General features: G+C 41.9%; 1 protein-coding gene and 1 long non-coding RNA gene across 6 annotated transcripts in view; one reads left to right on the top strand and one right to left on the bottom strand.

Annotated features, from left to right (window-relative positions):
• Nucleotides 1-389: 389 nt before the first annotated feature.
• On the bottom strand, nucleotides 390-3,918 carry LOC132394324 (uncharacterized). The gene is made up of 2 exons (XR_009512270.1): nucleotides 3,805-3,918; nucleotides 390-980 (listed from the first exon to the last, which is right to left on the bottom strand). It is a non-coding gene; the product is annotated as an uncharacterized LOC132394324 (long non-coding RNA).
• A 7-nt stretch (nucleotides 3,919-3,925) lies between these two features.
• The window catches only part of LOC132394323 (ras-related protein O-RAL), an 86,260-nt gene continuing 83,106 nt past the window's right edge, over nucleotides 3,926-7,079 (top strand). For 2 of the 5 annotated variants that reach the window (XM_059970328.1, XM_059970325.1), the window contains exon 1: nucleotides 3,965-4,048. The gene's annotated coding sequence lies outside the window, so the exon portion shown is untranslated. Of the gene's footprint in view, nucleotides 4,049-7,079 lie in introns of all 5 variants that reach the window. The other 3 variants (XM_059970326.1, XM_059970327.1, XM_059970329.1) reach the window with 3 other exon arrangements.

Here is a 7,079-nt window from a genome sequence, read left to right as displayed (position 1 = left end):
CAAGGACCCCCACCACCCAGGCCAAGCTCCTTCTCACTGCTGCCATCAGGAACAAGGTACAGGAGCCTCAGGACTTATACCACCAAGTTCAGGAAAAATTAATACCCTTCAGCCATTAGGCTTTTGAACCAGAGGGGATAACTTCACTCGGCCAATTACTGAACTGTTCCCACAACCTACAGACTAACTTTCAAGGACTCTTCATCTCATTTTCTCAATATTTATCATGACTTGTTACTACTCTTCTGTTTTCTCTTTTTGTATTTGCACAGTTTGTTGTTTTTTTTTTCACATTGGCTGTCCGTCCTGTTGGATGTGGTCTTTCTTGTTTTGTGTTTCTTGAATTTACTGGGATTGCCCCACAAGAAAATAAATCTCAGGGTTACATATTCAGATTCAAATTCAGTTTATTGTCATTTAGAAACCACAAATACAATGCAGTTAAAAAATGAGACAATGTTCTCCAGAATGATATCACAAAAAAGCACAAAACAGACCACACAAGAAAAACCACATAACCTTTGGTAGTCCCCAATCCAGAGTCCGGAGAGGCTGCTGCATATCGATATCGCGCTACCGTCTTAGCACGTTCCCCGGAAGGGAACTACAAACCCATCATACAAACCTAAAGCTACAAGACCTACACAAAACCACATCGATTACATATAAGTATATTTAACATATAGTTTCAACAGTGCAGACAACACCATAATTGATAAAAGACTGACAGAGACCACATAATTATAACACATAGTTTCAACAGTGCAAAGCAATACCGTAATCTGATAAAGAGCAGTCCATGGCACGGTTTAAAAGAAAGTCTCAAAAGTCCTGACAGCCCATCATCTCACGCAGACGGTAGATATTGTATATTGTGACATATACAATATGTTCTTTAATAACAAATTTTCTTTGAACGTGATAAATTTGAATCTTGACTCTAGAAATTATGTAGTTCTCTTTGTAGCAAATCTCAGCAGCTGAGGAAGGAATTAAAATGGATATCAGGAGCCAAGGATCTTTCAGATTGCTTCTATGCATCACATGCATCAGCCATGTAAAATATCTGATGGTCAGTCCCTCTGAAGATGAATACATTGTCTACTTCTCAAAAAAGTGGCTCTGATCATCCAAAAACTCTTCTGATGTCTCTTAACCACCAGATCATTGAATGAGTGGTAATCTCTGCTGAGGAATTGTTATGGTACAGTTTGTGGCTGCCTGCACATGTCAGAACTTAGTAATGCCAGCCTACTTAACTGTTTGATGTATCATTTTGTCATCACCAAAATTAGAGTCATTTTCACCATTGCCATGTCCTATGATGTGGGCAATCATGGTAGACCATGATTGTTCTTGGCAAATTTTTCCTTAGAAGTGGTTTGCCACTGGCTTCTGCTGGGCAGTGTCTTTACAAGACGGGTGAACCCAGCCATTACCAATACTCTTCAGAGATTGTCTGCCTGATGTCAGTGGTCGCATAACCAGGACTTCTGATATGCACTAGCTGTTCATACGACCATCCACCACCTCCTCCCATGGCTTCACTTGACCCTGATCAGGGAGCTAAGCAGTTGCTAAACTTTGCCCAGGAATAACCTGCAAGCTAATGGAGTGCCTTACATCACCTTTGGTAGAGACGTATCTCCACCTCTACCATATATTAGAGTAGGTGAACTAATTTCTTTGTGATACAGTGCCTGATGACTTCCCTGATGGCAACATGGCACATATTGCAGAGATCCAATGTGGCTCAAGGAAAGCTCTTGTGGCAAATTGTGACTGGGAACAGCCAGTCCAAGGCATCAGCCATTGAGGCACGAGAACACGGTCACCATACTTTCTCAATATCTCCATAGTTACAGCCTTAAAAATCGTTACCCAATGAATTTGTACAGTAGTTTGTCAGAGAAGTTTAGGAATTGTGCTGTGTTTCTGAAGACGCTGTGGGCAATGTCTCTTCACAGATGTGCAAGTCTTTGTCTCTTGTCTTAATGATGTTGTTCGAGCCCGTGTGACATGTCATTGTCAGATTGATTCCTCCAGTAACAATTTGTTACCAGTGATACAATATCAGAGTTTACCATGGAATAATAAGTAAACAGCTGTTGTATGTTTTAAGCATCTTTTAGTTTGAAGCATTGGCTGTGAATTTTGGAAAGTGCTCAGGCAGTTTGAAGAATGCCCTCTCACACTGGCAAAAACGCAGCAAGGTGGCACCATCTAATCCGAGTTGCACCGAGGCTGTCTAGCAAAGGTAATGGGTTGTACTCAAGACGTTCTACTTTATGTGATTAGTACTGAAACAACATCACATACTTTGATATAAATCATGTACTGATGCACCAGGCCCAGTTTTAAACTGGGAGCAGTTTCAGTTGGAATTAACTGCTGGTGGAATGTAACTGAAGCTAAATTGCTCATGTGTGATTGGTGCATAGAAAGCAGATACTAATCATGCATTTTCTACATAAGTGCTTGTATACTTCTGCCCACATTCACTTGTGCAAGTCATATGACATTTCTGCTCTTGAATTACCTGGTAGTTGGATCAACACCTTTCTACTTAACTTATCCAAACTTTTCACAGTCTACGGAAACTTCTTCAATGGGAGATTCATTCTAACTTCTCCACCCAAACCCAACCCCTCCAGCATTGGACTCTCTTGTATCTCCTCATGTTTAAAGTCTACCATTTACTACTTCCACTATGTCCACTCAGGCGTAGGGGGCCGGCGTCGGGCACGATGACGGACTCTCCACTCCTCCCTCTCCCTTATCAGTGTGTTCAGTTCATCTACATTAGCTGAGCCGCTATCTTCTAGGAGCGTGTTGAGCATAGTCTTGGGAGGGCACCCAGGGTTCATCCTCTCATGCTTGGGCTCCCATGTGATGACTAGGCTGGCAGGTAGCTCAGGATGGCGTAGACAGTTCCCCGATAGTTGCAGTCTTCTTGCCTCGATTTTAGTAGTGAGCATCAGTAGGTCGTTATAGAGCTCGATGTTTGTCATGTGCTGTTGCCAACTCACGTCAAGAGCCATCTGGAGCATTTGTGGACAGCAACCATCTAGTGACTTTCTCATGGTCTTGAAGTCTACCATCCCTCAAACCATTCTATCAGGATATGTGTTATATAGTCAAACAACTTTAGTCAAATGTAGATACTCCCATTCTAGGTTTGATTTGTTGTATGACATGGATGATCATGGTTTTTCCATGACCATGATTGTCCTTGGCAAATTTTTCTACAAAAGTGGCTTGCCATAGCTTTCTTCTGGGCAGTGTCTTTACAAGATGTCTTTACTACCCCAGCCATTATCAATACTCTTCAGTGATTGTCTTCCTGGTGTCAGTGGTCACATAATCAGGACTTTTGCTATGTACCAGCTGCTCATAAGACCATCCACCACCTGCTCCTATGGCTTCACATGTCCTTGATCATGGGAGATGGGGGGGGGGGGTGCTACACCTTGCCCAAGGGTGACCTGCAAGCTAGCAGAGGGAAGGGGTGCCTGACACATCCTTTGGTAGGGACGTTTCTCCACCCAGACACCCTAAGGTTTGATCTCAAAATTGTTCTGAAATTTTGTAGGCAATTAAAAAAAAAGAAATTCAGGCCTAACTTAGACCAACAACTACTTCTTTTGCAAAGTGCTTCAATGTAAGTAGCACTATACTAAAAAGACATTGTAGGAAAGAAACAGCGCAGATTATTACACAACATACACGCCCTTTAGAATACCAGTGCGTTTGTTTACCAATATATATGATTGTTCCCTAGATACCTAACCGAAACTGACTTACTTATGATGAAAGATTTGCAACTTTTGCCTATAGGAGCCTGCGAACCCCGCCGATAGTAGGAGGGCGGAACCTCTGTGCTGGACCGCCCAGTCAGCCTCCCTCCCATGAGCAGGGCGGACTTTTTTTGGATGCGGGATGCGCACCGTCATTTCCTGTCTCCCCGGCCGCGGGCACAGCCCATGGAGTGAGCGAGTGGGCGAGGGTTTTGTCGCATTCATGTCTGCCCGCAGATAGCTTCCACTCAGTGAGTAGCCGCGCTCCTCTCATCTGGTTCCGTGCATTAGCCGCCGAGGTTTAATTCAGAAATTTGCTCTGGCACTAGGTGGGAGTGTGAGAAGCGAGGAAAATAATTACGACCTATCAACCTAACGGGATAGTTGGAGTTTTGATTGACGGCTCGGTCGGCCACTGACGAGCAGCGCAGATGCTCTTGGCTGAGCTGTTGACCAATGGGTGTTGCTGATGGGTGGGGCTGAGTGTTTATGCAAGGTTGGTTGCGCTGTTCTCTTTCTTTCAAGGGCTTTTTCAAAGCTCAAAGAGCAGCCTGCACGTTGGGAAGAAGCTGCTGACTAGCAACTCTGCACCACTCATTTCCTCCTTTAATTGTGCATTTCTTTTTACCTCCATAAGTTGTCATTATGCCAGCATGTAAAACGAACGAAAGATACTGGGAAGTTTGATTCATTTTAAATGAATGGCACATCGTTCACATTGACTTCAATCGTCTTCTAGAAATGCAGCATTCGTATTGTTTATTTTAATTTTTCACCTCCAATGCATTTTATTTTCTTATACTTTTTTACCAGGTTAGCTTGCTTTAATAAGTCAGATGATTGTTTTGGATTAAGTAATTTGTAAGGTTATAAGAACCATTAAAATACTAGGAAAATCAATGAAAGCTTGTCATGTTATTTATTTTCTATTATTTGTGTTCCCTCAACCCTGTGTGTTACAGCTTGGGCAATAGAAGACATCCTTATCCACTTTTCCAGGATATATTGCAGCCCAAATGGTGAGGGTGTGCCCACAAGTGCTTTTGTTAAGAAAATGTAATTCCCTTATGATAAAAGGCTCAGTAGAATTAAAAAGGCCAGTTGTGGAGGTGTGACTTGTGTAATCAAGTGGTGGAAGTGGTGATATTTCCAAGTGCCTTCCCCATGCGCCCCCCCCCCCCTCCCCACCAGATCCTTTTCTAAATAAAGATTCTGGTTTTCTACTTGGTGTCAGCCAATCCTAAACACGTTACTGCATACAAATAGAATGCACTATGACTAATGAGTGATAATGGTGAAGGGGCTAGATATTTGAGGTAGCTGACCAGACTACTTTGCCTTGGATAACGTAGACTGTTTTGCTACTATTCCAATTAATTCCATGTGCAATGACTTGGCTCATAGTGAAAGAAGCATATGTGGATTGTTGACCTCAGACAGCCATTTTGAATGACATTCTATCATCCATTAAATTAAAAGCTTTTTAAAATATGAGTTTTTTTAAAAAAAAAGTTGTCAAAGCAATCAAAGCTGTGGGTGATTTGGAAGTAATGGGTCAAATATGCTTAGCAAAGCTACTAATCTTGAAATCAAACTCAGTGGTTTGGCTGTCTTGATTTAAAGTACTTAATTGTCTCCATGATAACAGTAAATTAATCCATATGGATTGTAACGATTGTGAAAGAGCTTCATTTGGAACTGTGTTCCGGACCTGTAAGGGAGGGGAAATGGACCATAATTCTGATGCCTCCACCCTTGGCATTGTTGGCATGTATACAAAGAGTCCAAGCACCTTGGATGTGTTTATTGACTGATGTCCTCTATCTAGGACTGTAATCTAGCTTTTTTTTTAAAAGTCAGTATTATCAGGAGGGAAATACATTTCCTGAAGTTAGTTCTAGAGGGAAGTTAAAAGAGAATGGAAAATGTTGGTAACTCTTCATGTTGAATGTGAGGTTGCTATGAAATTAGAATTAAAAATACTACAGGTAGCTGAACTAAGATTAATGAAAATATAGGCCGTGAACAGCAGTTCAAACAGTATCTGTAAAGAAAGAAAGACCAGTTTAAGGGTTTGAGTTTATCATTTTTACAAATGATATATTGCCAAATAACTTGTCTGTAAATCCCTGCAATCCTTCAGTGCTTGGGCCCAGATGTGATTTTTTTTGTTAAAGCAAATATCAAATGGATCAGAAAGCGACGTGATTTGATTTTGTTCTTCCAGTTTCTGTGAAGGATATAACTGTTACTCTTATCACTGGCTCAGTCTGATCTGACTGTTTCCATCATTTTCAGATTTTAATTAAAAATGTTTTTGTTACTTTTCACTCCTTGCCCTCTGGTTATACCGACCTATGGCAGTGATGTTGAAGCAGGTTATCTACATCGAAAAAAGCGAATACAGGCCCTTTAGCTCATGATGTTGTGCTGACCTTTTAACTAACTCTAAGATCAATCGCCCTCAGGTCCTACACAGTCCTCCATTTTTCTTTCATCCATATGCCTAGCTAAGAGTCTCTTCTATGTCCCTAATGTACTTGTGCCTACCACCACCCCGGCAGTGTTACACAGACACAATAACGCTGACATCCCCAGTATAATTTCTGCCGTTCACTTTAATATAATCTCCCTTCATATTAGCTGTTTCCGCCCTGAGGAGAAGGTCTGGATGTCCACTCTCTCTATACCTCTTGTACATGTCTATCAAGTCACCTCTTCTTTTCCTCCTTTCCAAAGAAAAAGGCCTTGGCTCACTCAAGCTATCAGAAGACTTGCTCTCAAATCCAGACAGCATGCTGGTAAATCTCTCTGCACCCTCTCTAAAGCTACCACATCCTTCTTATAATGGGGCAACCGGAACAGAACACAATGCTCCGTGTCACCTAACCAGGGTGTTAGAGCTGCTATATTACCCTGCGGCTCTTGAACTCAATCCCCTGACTGATGACAGCTAATATGCCTTAAATAACCTATTAACTTGGCAACTGAGGGATCCGCCACACTGCTAAGAATCCTGCCATGAACCCTGTACTCTACCTTCAAATTCGACCCTACAGAGTGTATCATTTCATACTTCCAGATTGAACTCTGCCACTTCTCAGTATAGCTCTGCATCCTGTTAATGTCCAATTGTAATCTACACCAATCTTCTATGTAAGGGTTTATCAAACTTTTTTTTTATGCCATGGACCCCTACTATTGACTGAGGGGTCTATGGACCCCAGATTGGGAGCCCCTGTTCTACACTACCCATGATACTACCAAGCTTCGGGTCATTTG

The sequence above is a fragment of the Hypanus sabinus genome, chromosome 5 (assembly GCF_030144855.1).
Source record: "Hypanus sabinus isolate sHypSab1 chromosome 5, sHypSab1.hap1, whole genome shotgun sequence".
NCBI lineage: Eukaryota > Metazoa > Chordata > Chondrichthyes > Myliobatiformes > Dasyatidae > Hypanus > Hypanus sabinus.
This window is presented reverse-complemented; position numbering and strand designations above follow the sequence as displayed.